Source organism: Pleurodeles waltl, chromosome 6 (assembly GCF_031143425.1).
Source record: "Pleurodeles waltl isolate 20211129_DDA chromosome 6, aPleWal1.hap1.20221129, whole genome shotgun sequence".
Taxonomy (NCBI): Eukaryota; Metazoa; Chordata; class Amphibia; order Caudata; family Salamandridae; genus Pleurodeles; species Pleurodeles waltl.
Window position 1 is genome coordinate 983,987,461 of NC_090445.1, and position 16,974 is coordinate 984,004,434.

At 41.9% G+C, this 16,974-nt stretch overlaps 1 long non-coding RNA gene across 1 annotated transcript in view; it reads left to right on the plus strand.

The window, feature by feature from the left end:
- Positions 1 to 2,548: 2,548 nt before the first annotated feature.
- The window catches only part of LOC138302068 (uncharacterized), a 42,607-nt gene continuing 28,181 nt past the window's right edge, over positions 2,549 to 16,974 (plus strand). Inside the window, exons 1-2 of the long non-coding RNA XR_011205255.1 lie at positions 2,549 to 2,606; positions 4,736 to 4,837. This is a non-coding gene — a long non-coding RNA (uncharacterized lncRNA). The remainder of the gene's footprint in view (positions 2,607 to 4,735; positions 4,838 to 16,974) is intronic.

Consider the following 16,974-nt stretch of genomic DNA (forward strand, 5'->3'; position numbering starts at 1 on the left):
AACAGGACAAGTAGATTTACGAAGCAACCTATCCCACGGACAAGTAGATATTTTATTAAATTCCACACCCTTGCAACTTTCTCTTTGCTAGGTGTCCACCTCTGTTTTTTATATGTGTTCCGCTCTTCTCATTAGAAACACATACCAGAATGTAAAATAAAACAAATACTTGATCAGCTTCAACAATGCAAGGAATGTCTCAAGTTGCCTATTTAACTATAGGCGGCTTTCTGGACAGGTCTGAAAATCTACTTAGGAAAAAATACAGAGAAATCACAATTTGTCAATTCATTGTATTGTAGATGTCTTTCCCAAGTCCCAAGTCTAATAACTCTATTTACATTGTTCCATTAACATTTTAGTTAAATGATTTAACTTTCTTAAATTAACCTTGTCATCCTTTTAAAGGTGCTCATAGGACCCAAATGACTCAGATGTTATCATCATACATACTATATTTTGGCAGGAGCCAAGACAACTTAATTTTAAATGCCTCTTTCCCTAAATTGCCTAAATTTCTTCATAAGTCAGCAGGGAAAATAAATTCCTCCAAATTTGTTTTCAATCCCTCCCTCGTTCCTGTTTCCAAATGTTGGCATCTATTCGTTATGTGTTACACCTTCAGCCAACCTTACCTTTTTAGTCTATAGCATATTGCGTTCTGTAGCTTCACTTTTAACATTGAAAGCACAAGCTCAGAAATTCCAGCATGAAATGTGCACTTCATACCTTTAGAGTAGACTACTCGTCAGCTATGGCTGTTGTTTGATGTGCTCTCTGTTACTTTCTCAGCCAACATATTTAAATGCTTTGAGAAAGAAACACTGTAACGCTCAGCGTAAAATTATATTTCCCAGCTATTTTTAAAGAGGTTTAAAAAACAAACTAGTATACTAAAGGGAGCCACGTGTGAACATTTACATTGCCACCCTCACTTTCATATCAACATTTGGAATATTTGTTCATAAAGAAACTGAAATCTTCACGAAACATTTCAAAGTAACATTTTCTGTGAGTAGAGGATGTGGATTAGTATCTTTGAGGTGCTGTGAAGGAAGACAACAACTAGCTCATCTTCATAGCACAGAATTCAGATGGGACGTGCAAATGTATTCAAGAAAATATAAAAAATCAGAAATACCAGAAGATAGGTGCTGAGGTTAAGATTAGGACAAATACCTGCACTTTACGACAGGGGGAAAAATTAGGCCAATATTTTATAAGAGGCTATCAAATTTACCACTTGTCCTTTTTGTAAAATTGTTTCATTAACATTATTACACCTGTTTGAATTTTGTGCATCCTTTGACCTGGAAATACTGCTCTGCTTCAAATAGTAATCTATCTAAATACATTTGGGACAGACTGCAAACACCCATATATATGTTGTAGTGTTCTAATTGGTAAGAGAGGAGACTATTACAATAACCGTCGGCTCAGCATATAAAAGTGTAATGTGCTTAACTGAGTATATGCACAAATGTTAATACTTTACTCTGTATTTATCATACCAAAGTTTTATTGTTTGTGATCAATGAGAATAAGCAGTGTAAAAAAAAAAAACAGCATGGCAATTTTGTACCAGCACGGTCTATGATTTGAATGTTTGCAGGGGCGTCTCCACCATTAGAGCAGAGTAGTGTTGCCCCTCTGCCAGCAGTGGCAGCTGCAAAACCTTTTCAAGAAAACGATGATAAATGGTGTTTATTAACGTTTTTTTTAAAGGGGCGGGGCATTGGGGTAACGAGCACTTGAGGGGAGTGCACAGAGCACTCCCCTCCGAGAGCATGTGTGTTTGGCCGGCTGTCTCGGGCCGGCAAAACACACATGCATAGTAGGCTCTCTCCAGCCCAGCAACAGGACATCGTCAGGATTGGCTGCAGGGCAGGCTGGGAGCCTGTGCCTGCAGCGCCAGCAACAAAGCAGAGGAGTGGCGCAATGGCAGAGAAGGTAAGTGATTTAAAACATTTTGTTTATATAATGTAATGTGTCCTCCCCCTGCGCGCCGTCTTGCCCCTTTTGCCACCCGTGAGCCTCGACTGAAAGTTTAGCTGACGGGCCTTCTTCCACTTGCTAATTTTGTCAGCGAACCTCAACAACTCCTCAATGTTTTTCTCAGTCACTATCAGGTTAGGTGCTTCCTCGAGTGCTGCTGGTGAGGCGGCCCTTTATTGTCCAACCAACAATCTACCATGGATGTTGATATGCATTTCCTGGACAAATAGAGGAGTATTTGATATCCTTCAAAAAAACTAAACCTTTGCATTTGAGGTGAACGTTATTTTTCCCACAGACTCCCATCTTCTCTTTTACTGCCTGCATGTAACACTCTGGAAGCGGTGCATCTGTGAATAGTAGTTGATAGCTTTCAGTTCATTACATTGTGGCATTTACATTGTGGTTTTTACTTCATGTGTAAGACCCTCGCTTTCTTGGGTTATAGAGTCCAAAAGGGTAATATTTTTTGTGCAAGATGTCGTTTTATTTTGCTTTTATACCGTTTTTGCAGTAGAAAAGGTCCATAAAACTAATCACTCTTCCCTTTTCAGGTCCAGAACCAGGAATCTCCCCGCCAGTCCGTCAGAAGAAAAGTAAAGAAAATGCAGGTAAGTTACCCACTCTTTATATTTTGTGAACCACCGCCGTCACCATGTTTTATTGTACAGTAGCCCCTTTCTCCGAGCTGGATAGACTAGTGAGCAATATGTGCTTTTATCATCATATCCAAAGTTACAGGGGAATTTGTCAAGAAGTCCCAAATTTGAGGCGCAAGGGCATTTTTGCGACTTTACTCAATAGCGTAGAAACCACCAGTTGTAAACAAAGCTGAAAAGGAACAATTATGACTTAAATGCATTTCTTACTAGTCCACAGATTCCCCTCCCTTTACTCTACCTGCCCCTTCTTCACCATGCCCAAAGCAACTCATGAACCTGCAGTAGCCATGCTTCTCCTGAATTATGGCTGGGACAGCTGGCATGCCAGCAGCATTCTCCTTTAACAAACGGCACACTGCCTCTCCGTGTATCACAATCAGCTCCCACGCTTCTGGCTGCTCTAAATCGTCTGTGCCTTGCAGTGAAGCCATGGCTGCCATCCTCTCTGTCCTGAATTCGCTTCTGGGTTCCCAGCTACTTTTCTGTTGGCATCTTCTGGGCATTTGTTTGGCACAGCGTGCCTTCACGACTCCTACTCTTGCAGCGATGACCCTTCCAGGCATCTTTTTGAATTGCCTCCTGGACCAACATTTGAGTCCTGTCTCCTCAGTCTCTGCCAAATCATCCTTAAAGGCAGAGGGGTCAGCACGTGGGAAAAAGGTTTCCTTTTCATTCCCCAGGTCTCCTGGTCACACATCCCCTCCCTAAGATTTTCCTGATTGGGGAAAAGGGGAATATGGGAAATATAATTTGTGTTGCCCTGATCTTTGCCTTTCCTGTGCCTTACTTCAAATTGAAAAGGCTGCAGAGGCAAGAACCAATGTAAAATCCTGTTGTTATTCGTTTTGTTCATGTAGAACCACGAAAGAAGGACATGGTTCGTGTAAAGAACAAAGGGTCCTCCCTCCAGATATGATCGAAGTTTCTAAGAAAGAGCACGTATTATTAACTAAATAGTGGCATAGAAGTAGCATATGACAGCTAATAAACATCCATTTTACAAGCTTAAATTAGAAAAATAATGTAGAAATCAAAACATGCACTTTTAAAAGGTGGTGGACATTTGTGCCTATCAGTCATATTCTGACACCATGTTTAACAAGAAAACATTTTGCATTTATTTTTGATTAAATTATTAATAAACCTTAACATGAAAGTATTATTTCAAGCAGAAAACTATTAAATGAATGAGAATTAAACACACTTTGAATTGAATAGCTTTCATAACATGCAAAAAATAAATATGTGTTTAACATTGCTTAGGCATATCATGAATGAATAATGTTTTAGACAAATAATTGCTTTGCATATTTGCTTTGAATGTATGGGTGCGCAATAGGTTTTATTAATGTATTAACTGTATAATGCGCATTTAGGTTTCTTAATTTGACTAGGCCTAGAATTTAATGTGCAAGTAGTCATGGAACATTTTATTTGTTTTATTTGTTCACGTGTCTCCTCTAATCTGAATTCTTTCTCTAGGTTTCAAACGTAATGTTGAATATTCTATTGTATTCCAGGGGCAAGAGACATGTTTCTGAGGCAATAATTTAACAATATATGTTCTAGCTGTCGAATGGAGCAGGAAGCTAATGTACTCATGGGAAAGAACATTAGTTTAGTTTATCGTGTGCCATGGGAAAGAAACTGCAAGTTGCCGATTATTAGAAAATGAAATATTTTGGCACAATCACATAACCTGAGGAAAATGACAAAGTACATTTTCTGAGAAGTCTTCTGAAAATTGCAAACTTTATGGTGCCATCTGCAATGATCTGATGCTAAAACTAGCACCCAATATGTGCCCACTAGGAGGCCCAATCGAATGGATTTTGGTTATTTTAATCAGTGAAGAACTTTGGAACTGAAATGAGTCCCCTTATGAACCTTCGTGAAGTCAGTCCTCTTTTGTATTGAAGCTGTCCAGAACTCTGTCTTAAGTCTACTCTCTCACACTCCATAGTCTTTGAGTTTCCTGATGAGTTTTCTCATCATAGTCTTAATTTACCTATTCTGTTATGTAGTTCAATACTAATAAGGCCAACTAATTCTGAACTGCTGATCTGTCCTATTTGCAGCTTGTGTTCTGCACTGTCCTGATGCTGCTGTCAACAAACACCTGAAGATGGTGAATGCTTTGTCTAGGTGAATCAACGCTGTATGCTGTCCCGTGAGAAGAGGTATAACTAAATGTGTTTTTTTGTTTTTTACTTTTAGCTTAGTCACTTATACCAGCATATTTGTTTAGTCACTTATTCTAATTAGATGTTTTCCAAATTATTTTTGTCTTCTTTTATGTTTGCTTTTCCCCGCATGTGTTAGCCATTCCCACACATGCAAGTCACAATTCTGTTTAGTATTAGGAATGGCCCAACGGAAATTAATTGTTAAAACTGTATTTTGTTGATTTACTGATGTCACCATCATTTGCTTGGAATTCTGATAATGATGTGCATATTATTTAGTTGCTAATTTACATAATTCTTTGGGTGTGTCTAACAATATTGATGTTTAGTAGATTGAATCTTATGAGACACCTCAGTCAGCCTATGGTTTTCATGTATGTTTATGATTTAGTTTTGTGCACCATTTGTGTGACATTGATTTTGGGATTGTAATAAAGCTTTGAAGCTTTATTTGGTTTGGAGTTTGATTTAGAGTTAAATTGTTTATGGTATACTGTAATGGTATTGATTTGTAATTGAATGTTCCTGACTACAACCTCCTTTACCAAGTCCAAAGACCCAGTAGTCTTCCATAGGTGAGAATTTTGATGGTGTCTCACCTTCATACTGGTGGTTGTTGAACCCGCAACAGGGGAGTAAATACTCCTTTCTGGGGCCCGGCATTTTTCAATAGCCCACTTAAGGGCAAAACTCTCTTTTCTGATGGTAGGATATTTTCGTTTAGGGTGAATTGGTTTCTTTAAGAGGTCTGTTACAGGGGGTAGACAAATCAGAGTGCTTGGAGATAAAGCATCAGTATTAGCCCAAGAAGGCCCTCATTTCCCCTTTTGACTTTGGAAAAGGAGTGTCTGTTATTGCTCTGACTTTTTCAATTTGAGGATTAATACCTCCCTCTCCCAGGAAATATCCCAGGTATTTAACCTTGCTATATGCAAATTTGGATTTTTATGCATTAATATGGAAATGTTCTCTCTGTAACTCTATGAGAATTAATTGAAGAAGGTGTGTGTTCCTCCCAGGTTTTACTATATACAATAATCTTATCCAGGTAAGCTGATGAGTAACCCTGGAGGTGTTGTAATAGGGAATTAATGAGCCTCTGGAAGGTGGCTGGGGCGCCATGAAGGCTAAAAGGGAGAACCGCAAATCGATAGAGACCATCAGGGGTGGCAAAGGCTGTTTTTTCTTGGTTACTGGGATTCAAAGGGAACTTTTGTGAAACTAAATTGTGAGGATATAATGAGCTTCACCTAATCTCTCAATCAATTCATCAACCCTTGGCAAGGGATACCCATGTAGCTTAGAAACCTTGCTAACTGCTCTGAAGTCAATGCAGAAACATGGGCTTCTGTCTGGTTTCAGCATCAACTCTATTGGAGGAGACCAATTACTAGTGGATTGAACAGTGACCCCCATTTTCAACATTTGCTTGATTTCTGTCTGGAGTGCCTTGCGACGGACCTCGAGCACCAGTTAAGGTAGGTGTTTTATACCTACCCCTTCTGGTGTATGGATGGTATGTACAGTGAGATTAGTTCTACCGGGCAGATTTGAAAAGATGTTGGAGAAGGGGTTAAGGACACTGAGCAGGGCATTTTTTTCTTCATTAGTAAGAGCGTGATTAACATAGGTGTCTCTACGGGTGTGACCTAATGGTGTTACATGTACATCCTTGGGAGGTGGGCCTAATCACGTTTTCAAAAGATTTATGTGGTAGATTTGTTTTTTGTTAGGTGACAACTGTAACTGTCCTGTCCAATTTTCTTTAATATCTTATAGGGAACTTGCCACTTAGTTTTAATCTTAGTGCTGGAAAAAGGCTGGATTAGGGCTTAGTCGTCTAGGTTATATTCTCTCTGCTTCTTCCCGTTATCATAAAAGTACTTTTGTTTTTGCTGACTCCTTTCTAGGTTCTCAAGAGCTAGAGTTCACAATTTCCCTGGACGGAGCTTCAGTTGTGTGGTATAGTCTAGTGTGGAATCTGTTTCATCTTCTGTATCTTTTTCCCATACTTCCTTCGTAATCTCCATGAGACCACAAGTTTGCCTGTCAAAAATCAATTCAAAGAGGTAGAACCCAAGGTTGGTTTGGTACCTGGCTACAGAGGACAAAATGGCCTAAAGGCAGTAGTTGATCCCAATGTGTACCATCCCCAAAGAACATCTTTGGAGGGGTTAGTTTGAGACTACCATTATATCATTCAACCAGACTGTCTGTCTGTGGATGGTATACAGATGCCCTCAAGTGCTTAATATTCAAACTGCGTACAAACCTATATCATCAGGTTTGAAACAAAAGGAGTACCCTGGTCAGTGGGATTTTCACGAGGGAACCCCATAAGGAGAACACTTCTATCAGGTGTTGAGCAATGGATTTGGTGGTAATAGCCCTTAATGGTGTAGCTTTGAGGTAACGTGTTGCATAATCCACTAGGACTATCGTGTTTGAATCCTCTAGCCGTATGAGGTAGAGGTCCAATAAGAACCATGCCAATTCCTTTAAATGGTTTCCCTAAAATAGGCATTGTTTGTAAAGGCCCTTGGGGAGGTTGGTATGGGTTGTTCTTCTGACATACATCACATTTCTGACAATATTGTTTAATTTGTGCATAGATGCCAGATCAATAGAAGCGTTTTAAGATGGTTTGACTAGTCGTCTGTAAGCCTCTGTGGCCAGCTAGCAGATGGAAATGGACAAAGAACATCCCCAGGCCTCTAAACTTCAGGGGTACAAGGAGTTGGGTTCCTCATTCAGCTTCCCAGCACAATATAATAACCCCTTCCTTATACAAAAATGTGAGAATGTTTGATTAGTATTATCTTGACTCCCTTTAGCGGCCTACTATGCGTTTTGTAAAGAAGCAACATTTAACTGTGTGATCCTGAACTGCCTACCCGGGGTCTAGGTCTCGGGTTTTAGAAAAGTCGTCTCCTTGGGTTCAACTACAGGGACTTCCTTCCTTGCATTTCGCTTCAGATTATTCCATAAGAGGTCCAAAAAATAGGTGTTGTCTGTCCCAAGGATTATTGTTTTAGGAAGGGTGCAAAGTACCCTAATCTCAACCACACTTTTCTGTCCTGATTGATTGGTTAAGACAAGTTGTGCTACTGGGTAGGTTTTTGTATCTCCAACCGCATATTGGTTGCCCACATATTTATCAGCGGAAAATTGAGACCAAAAAAATAGCTCATCTTTAACATCGGATCGTCTACACCCTGAATCTAGGAGGGCAGTTACACAATTATAATTAATACACAGACTCACGCAAAAGTTGGCTCCCATCTCTTAAGCATATAATATGGACCAATGAGCATTACTAATGTCCATGAGCTTCTCTTCTTTTTTCTCAATTTTCTTTTTGCAAAACCGGGCGATATGGCCCCATTCCGCATAATCAAAGCATTGGGGTCCAGAATTAGTATTGAAGCCCAGGCGTGCTATACAGGGAGTGCAGAATTATTAGGCAAATGAGTATTTTGACCACATCATCCTCTTTATGCATGTTGTCTTACTCCAAGCTGTATAGGCTCGAAAGCCTACTACCAATTAAGCATATTAGGTGATGTGAATCTCTGTAATGAGAAGGGGTGTGGTCTAATGACATCAACACCCTATAGCAGGTGTGCATAATTATTAGGCAACTTCCTTTCCTTTGGCAAAATGGGTCAAAAGAAGGACTTGACAGGCTCAGAAAAGTCAAAAATAGTGAGATATCTTGCAGAGGGATGCAGCACTCTTAAAATTGCAAAGCTTCTGAAGCGTGATCATCGAACAATCAAGCGTTTCATTCAAAATAGTCAACAGGGTCGCAAGAAGCGTGTGGAAAAACCAAGGCGCAAAATAACTGCCCATGAACTGAGAAAAGTCAAGCGTGCAGCTGCCACGATGCCACTTGCCACCAGTTTGGCCATATTTCAGAGCTGCAACATCACTGGAGTGCCCAAAAGCACAAGGTGTGCAATACTCAGACACATGGCCAAGGTAAGAAAGGCTGAAAGACGACCACCACTGAACAAGACACACAAGCTGAAACGTCAAGACTGGGCCAAGAAATATCTCAAGACTGATTTTTCTAAGGTTTTATGGACTGATGAAATGAGAGTGAGTCTTGATGGGCCAGATGGATGGGCCCGTGGCTGGATTGGTAAAGGGCAGAGAGCTCCAGTCCGACTCAGACGCCAGCAAGGTGGAGGTGGAGTACTGGTTTGGGCTGGTATCATCAAAGATGAGCTTGTGGGGCCTTTTCGGGTTGAGGATGGAGTCAAGCTCAACTCCCAGTCCTACTGCCAGTTCCTGGAAGACACCTTCTTCAAGCAGTGGTACAGGAAGAAGTCTGCATCCTTCAAGAAAAACATGATTTTCATGCAGGACAATGCTCCATCACACGCGTACAAGTACTCCACAGCGTGGCTGGCAAGAAAGGGTATAAAAGAAGGAAATCTAATGACATGGCCTCCTTGTTCACCTGATCTGAACCCCATTGAGAACCTGTGGTCCATCATCAAATGTGAGATTTACAAGGAGGGAAAACAGTACACCTCTCTGAACAGTGTCTGGGAGAATGTGGTTGCTGCTGCACGCAATGTTGATGGTGAACAGATCAAAACACTGACAGAATCCATGGATGGCAGGCTTTTGAGTGTCCTTGCAAAGAAAGGTGGCTATATTGGTCACTGATTTGTTTTTGTTTTGTTTTTGAATGTCAGAAATGTATATTTGTGAATGTTGAGATGTTATATTGGTTTCACTGGTAATGATAAATAATTGAAATGGGTATATATTTTTTTTTGTTAAGTTGCCTAATAATTATGCACAGTGATAGTCACCTGCACACACAGATATCCCCCTAACATAGCTAAAACTAAAAACAAACTAAAAACTACTTCCAAAAATATTCAGTTTTGATATTAATGAGTTTTTTGGGTTCATTGAGAACATGGTTGTTGTTCAATAATAAAATTAATCCTCAAAAATACAACTTGCCTAATAATTCTGCACTCCCTGTATTTCTTTTAGAGAGCTGTGGCATAATTGTATAGGGTTTCTTTCGATTCCTAGGTCCAATTAGTAAAGTAGCTTTGACGGTCTTTTCCCATTCTAGCAGCATACTGCAAGACTGGGCTCAAGCAAAAGTTGTGGCCATCTCAACAGTCTGCTCTATAGAAAGACTTGCATGTTGTCTCAGCAAGTTTTGAGTCTGATAAAGTAATCTATCCAGATATTGTTCAAGATAAATTTTGTCCATTATTTCACTCCTTTGTTGATTCTTGAGGTTTTAACCATTGTTAGAAATGGGGTTTTTGGTTGGCAGTCAGGTTACCCTCTGTCCAAGCAAGAACCCTCACTCTAGTCAGGGTAAGTCACACACAATCCAAATTATCCTGTGTCCACCCTCTGGTAGCTTGGCACTGAGCAGTCAGGCTTGACTTAGAAGGCAACGTGTAAAGCATTTGTGCAATAAATCATACAATAACACAATATAGCACCACAAAAATACACCCCACAGTGTTTAGAAAAATATATAATATTTATCTGGGTATTTGCAGCTCAAAAACGATCAAAGATGCAATATGAATTTGTAAAGATATCACTAAAAAGTGATATAAAGTGTCTTAAGTCTTTAAAAAGTAAACAAAGTCTCTTTCAAGCACAAAGTACCTGGTTTGGAGTGGAAAATCTCTGCAGAGGGCCGCAAAAGAGGAGATGCGTGGAAAAATGGTGTGTGCGTCGGTTACGCCCCTTCACACACTGACTTGCGTCGCTATTTTTAACACGGGGAGACGTGCGTCGTTCTACGGGAAGAAAAATGGTGTGTGCGTCGGTGTCGCCCCTTCACACACTGACTTGCGTCGTTATTTTTCCCTTGGGGAAGACGGGTGTCGTTTTACGGCACACGGACCGTCTCCTTCTGTGGATCGTGGGATTACCAGATGTCCCAGGGTCTGTGCGTGGATTCCTCGGCTTGTTATCCGGCTGCACGTCGTTCCGGGGGGCTGTGCGTGGAATTTTCTTTCTCACGGCAGGCGTCGCGTCGATTTCCTCTCTGGAAGTTGGGCGGTGTTGTCCATGCGAGGCTGTGCGTCGAAGTTCCGGTCGCACCACAGGCGTCGCGTCGAGCGGCGTCTTTCTGGGTTGGTGTGCGGTGAATTTTTCACCACGGAGCAAGCTGTGCGTCGAAAAAGGAGTCCAGTTGAAAAAGAGAAGTCTTTTTGGTCCTGAGACTTCAGGGAACAGGAGACAAGCTCTATCCAAGCCCTTGGAGAGCACTTTTGCAGCCAGACAAGAGTTCAGCAAGGCAGCACGGCAACAGCAAGGCAGCAGTCCTTTGTAGAAAGCAGTCAGGTGAGTCCTTTAGAGAGCCAGGCAGTTCTTCTTGGCAGGATGCAGTTTCTGGTTCAGGTTTCTTCTCCAGCAAGTGTCTAAGGTGGTGATGCAGAGGCCCTGTTTTATACTAAATTGTGCCTTTGAAGTGGGGGTGACTTCAAAGAGTGGCTAAGAAGTGCACCAGGTCCCCATTCAGTTCAATCCTGTCTGCCAGAGTCCCAGTAGGGGGTGTGGCAGTCCTTTGTGTGAGGGCAGGCCCTCCACCCTCCCAGCCCAGGAAGACCCATTCAAAATGCAGATGTATGCAAGTGAGGCTGAGTACCCTGTGTTTGGGGTGTGTCTGAGTGAATGCACAAGGAGCTGTCAACTAAACCCAGCCAGACGTGGATTGTAAGGCACAGAAAGATTTAAGTGCAAAGAAATGCTCACTTTCTAAAAGTGCCATTTCTAGAATAGTAATATTAAATCTGACTTCACCAGTCAGCAGGATTTTGTATTACCATTCTGACCATACTAAATATGACCTTCCTGCTCCTTTCAGATCAGCAGCTGCCACTTCAACAATGTATGAGGGCAGCCCCAATGTTAGCCTATGAAGGGAGCAGGCCTCACAGTAGTGTAAAAACGAATTTAGGAGTTTTACACTACCAGGACATATAAACTACACAGGTACATGTCCTGCCTTCTACCCACACAGCACCCTGCTCTAGGGGTTATCTAGGGCACACATTAGGGGTGACTTATATGGAGAAAAAGGGGAGTTTTAGGCTTGGCAAGTACTTTTAAATGCCAAGTCGAAGTGGCAGTGAAACTGCACACACAGGCCTTGCAAAGGCAGGCCTGAGCAAGGTGAAGGGGCTATTTAAGTGGGTGGCACAACCAGTGCTGCAGGCCCACTAGTAGCATTTAATCTACAGGCCCTAGGCACATATAGTGCACCCTACTAGGGTCTTACAAGTAAATCAAATAGCCAATCATGGATAAACCAATCAACAGTACAATTTACACAGAGAGCATATGCACTTTAGCACTGGTTAGCAGTGGTAAAGTGCCCAGAGTTCAAAAGCCAACAACAACAGGTCAGAAAAAATAGGAGGAAGGAGGCAAAAAGTTTGGGGATGACCCTGTCAAAAAGCCAGGTCCAACAACCATCTATCCGTGATGTATTTCATTTTATGAAATAAGGTTTTTGGTGTGTCTTCTGGTAGACCTCTCTTATTCCTGAATTTGAGTTTGTAAGTCTTGTCATCAACCCTAAGCTGATCCAAGATAACTTTCTTTATATTGGTAAATGAAAACCTGATAAGTGACTTGGGCTTCAATAGTTAACAGAGGAGCTAGGTAAAAGGGCACTTCTCCATGGGCCATGAGCTTGCTCTCCCAGCATGTTCCAAGTTTCTTCCGCACCATACTTCTGTAAGAGTACCATGGAACCCTGTCCCATTACTTCTTATCATTGAGCTATCCCTAAAATACTTTGGATTTGACCTTCTGACATTTTAGCACCTTGTGCTCGTATGCCATTGTTGAAAATCGTACATATTTCACCCTGGGTCATGTGCTTCTCGAGGGCCCACTCCAGTTTCCTCTGGCCTTGTCTGAATTGATGTATTAGGTTCTCCATCTTGTATCGGATATAACGTACCTGCATTCTCTACCACTTATAAGACCCTCGATTTCTTGGGGTATAAATAGTTGCCAAAGGAGTAATATTATATGTGCAAGATGTCAGATCATTTTGCTTTTTTACAGTCTTTGCAATAAGTAAGGTCTGTAGAACTAATCACTCTCTCCCTTTTCCGTTTCGGGTCCAGAACCAGGTATCTCTCCCCGCCGGTCCCTAGGAAGAAAACTAAAGTAAATGCAGGTAAATGACCAACTCTTTATATTTTGTGAACCACAACCTTTACCGTGCTTTATTGTGTAGAGGCCCCCTTACTCTGGGCTGGATAGAATAGTGCTCAATATGTGCTTTTATCCTTGTATCCAAAGTTACAGGGGAATTTGTCAAGAAGTCCCAAATTTGAGGTACAAGGATGTTTATGTGACTGTTCTAAACAGCGCAGACCCACCAGTTGTAAACAAAGTTGAAAAGGAACACTTATGACTTTAACTGCGTTTGCTACTAGTCTGCAGCCCCCCTCTTTACTCTACTTTCCCATCTTTCCCATGCCCAACCCTGATCATGAGTCTGCAGGAGCCATGCTCGGACAGCTGGTGTGCTGGCTGGGTTCTACTTCTGCAAACGACACACAACCTTTCCGTGCATCATGATAAGCTCCCTTGCTGCTGGCTAGCTGGTGTAAATTGTCTCTGCCTTGCGGTGAAGCTGCGGCTGCAATCCCAGTTCCTCGCTGTCTTGAAGCCGCTTCCGGCCTCCCACCTCCTTTTCTGTTGGCCTCTTCTGGGCTTTCATTCAGCACAGCGTGCCGTCGCGATTCCTCCATTCCCAGCGACGTCCATTCAAGGTATCCATGTGTCTTTTTGTAATCGTCCTGCCTCCTGGTCCAAAATGAAAAATTTTCGAGCCTACGCCTTAAGAATTTTCAATTCTGTTAAGGACACGGAGGCGAGGATTATGCTTTCTCTTTCTTTACTGAAAATTCACAGCAGCCAATCAAAACATATTAAACAAAAAACTTCATCTCCCAAGATGCTCTAGTCCATGAATCACATTTACCAATCACAGTATGTGACCTTAGTCCTTATAAACCTCAACCCCAAACGTCATATCCTCTTTCTTTGTTCAAACCGAAAACTGCAAACCCTTTCCAATGACCTCTTGCGCCATGGATGAAACGAAACCTCATCCTCGAAAGGAACGTCCAACGAAGAGTAAACCAGACTGAACATCAAGTCGGATTTTCTACTTCAAGGATAACTGGGAACCTTACAACGTAGATATCAGGATGGAAAAAGGCCTCATGAATTCTTTTGATCCAAGCCTTTTTTATAAAATTATAAAAACATGCCTGTAATATTCACAAACTCGTAGAATTAATAACAAACATAAAAGTTATACATATCAATACCCAACATAAAATACTGGGAGGGTATAAATGAATAAGGTTCAAAACCAATTAATATAAATGCCATTATTCATGATAGGGTGGGATAATCCTCGCCTCCGTGTCCTTAATAGAATTGAAAATTCTTAACGCGTAAGCTAGAAAATGTTTCATTCTATATCAGGACCGGAGGCTCGGATTATGCTAGTTCAAAGCTGACCCATAACAACAGAGGCCACATCTAAAACAGGTTTAAAATAAAACTTTCTAAAAGTACTTTCAGATGACCAGTCTGCAGATTTCATAATGTCTACCAAACTAGAGCCTAAAGAAAATGACTTAGATGCCATGGCTCCTCTCACTGAATGAGCACCGAAATGGCTAGTATCAATACCTGCTTCATTCATAAGCCACTTTATCCATCTTGCCAATGTGGCAGAGGCAACCGGTTTAAATGGTTTCTGTAATGCAATAAGAAGATGTCCGTTTATATCTTGCCTGAACTCTTCTGTAGCCACTTCATAATCTTTGAGGCACTGTACCACACATAATTTTGAATTATCTGGAAACCAAGGGTAAGATACTGACCTGCAATTACTCTTCGTTCATCTGGAAATATTAAACGTTACGCCTTCCGGAGAATAAAGTTTACCTGACAAGTCCAGTGCTCTAACATCAGAAACTCTCTTGCATGAGACTAAACATAATAACATAGTCAGTTTGGCTGAAAGTTGTTTACGGGATAAGTATTTGTTACTTGGCCAAGAGTCCAAAAATCTCAACACTACATTCACATCCCAAAGAACAGAATATTTAGCTTGAGGAGGGTTCGAAAAACGAATACCTCTCAGACGTTTACATCCCAGAGGATGTTCACCTACCTGCTTGCCATTAATCGGTGAATGACCTGAAGAAATTGCCGACCTAAAATTATTAATTGTCCTATAGGCCAGGCCTGAAGAGGCTAGTTCAGCCAAAAAATGTATAATCATATCAATACTTGACTCCAAGGGATTAATACCCCTTCCATTGCACCAACTATTCCAACTACGCCATGCAGAAGCATATCTCTTGTGGGTACTAGTTGCCCATGCTAGCTTGATGTAACCTTCAGCCTGTTGCGAAAGTCCTGGGACTTTCCATCTTGACCTGACACCCTCCAAGCCATCAGCGTTAGGGTCCCCGAGACAATCAAGGGCTGTTGAAGGCCCTCTGGGCTGAGTAACAGGTTCTGACGAGGAGGAATGAGCAATGGCAGTGCACACGTTAACTGGAGTGCAATAGGGAACCACGGCTGAGACCTCCACAATGGAGTCACTAGGATCAGATCTGCCTTCTGCCTCCGCACTTGAGCCAGAACTCTGGGTATCAAGAGAAATGGAGGGAATGCATAACTCCCGAATGAGTGCCAATTCTGTAGAAAGGCATCTGTCACTAAAGCCTGTGGATCTGGTCTCCAACTGAAAAACTTTGAGATCTGAGTGTTGAGGCGAGATGCGAAAAGATCTATCTCGCAACAACCCCATTCCTGGACTATCTGTTGAAAGATTAGAGGATCCAGCTTCCAATCGCTGGGGTCCGTCAGATATCTGGAATTCCAGTCTGCAACTATGTTCTGATCCCCCGGGAGATATTCTGCCATCACCACTAATCTGTGGTTCAGACAGTAATGCCAGAATTCCTTGGCTATCTCCGCGAGGACTCTGGATTTCGTTCCTCCCAGCTTGTTTACATAGCGTACTGCAGAAATATTGTCCATTCTTAGAAGAATGCAGAAGTCTGTCTTGCTCGGAGATAAACTCTTTATTGCAAAGGACCCCGCTAGAAGCTCTAAGCAATTGATGTGTAGATCTTTTTCCCTCATTGACCAACGTCCCCCTGTCACTAGTGAGCCGCAACGACCTCCCCAACCCCACTGGCTGGCGTCCGATTCTATGACAATTTCTGGGTGAGAGCCGAAAATGGCTCTGCCATTCCATGCTTCCATGTGGTGAAGCCACCACTGAAGCTCTTCCTGGACTTCTGTGGTCAGAGGGATCAGAGCCGAGTAACTCAAACCTTGTCTCAAGTATTGGATCTTCAGTCTCTGGAGAGCTCGATAATGTAAGGGGGCCAGAAAGATTGCTTGAATGGATGAGGCTAATAGACCCACCAAACGAGCTATGTTCCTTAGTGAGATAGTCGGGCTGAGCAAAGCAGACCTCAACTCTCTCTTGATGTTGCGAATTTTTGATGCTGGAAGGATCAATTGTGAGAGGATGGAATCTATCTTGAAACCTAGAAACTCTATCGTTTGGGAGGGTTTCAATAATGACTTCTGCGCATTGATAAGGAAACCTAATTCCTGTAACTGATTGACTGTCCAATTCAGATGCATCAGTAAAGTCATAGAGTCTTGCTCCATCAATAAGATGTCGTCCAGGTATATGATAAGACGAACCCCCTTGGTTCTCAACCATTCTACTACTGGTCTCAAGAGTTTTGTGAAACACCATGGGGCTGATGACAGTCCGAATGGGAGAGCCATGAACTCCATGCAATGACCTTTCCACCGGAATTGAAGGAATTACCTGTGAGCGGCAAAGATCGGGATTGAATGGTATGCGTCCTTTAGGTCTAACCGAACCATCCAATCTCCTTCTAAAAGGATGTCTCGCAACATGTGAATCCCTTCCATCTTCAAATGCCTGTAAACAATCCAAGAATTGAAATCTTTTAAGTTCAACACCAAACGGTGACCACCCCCCTTTTTGTCTACCACAAAAATGGGATTGCAGAACCCGGTAGGATGAGGGGTTG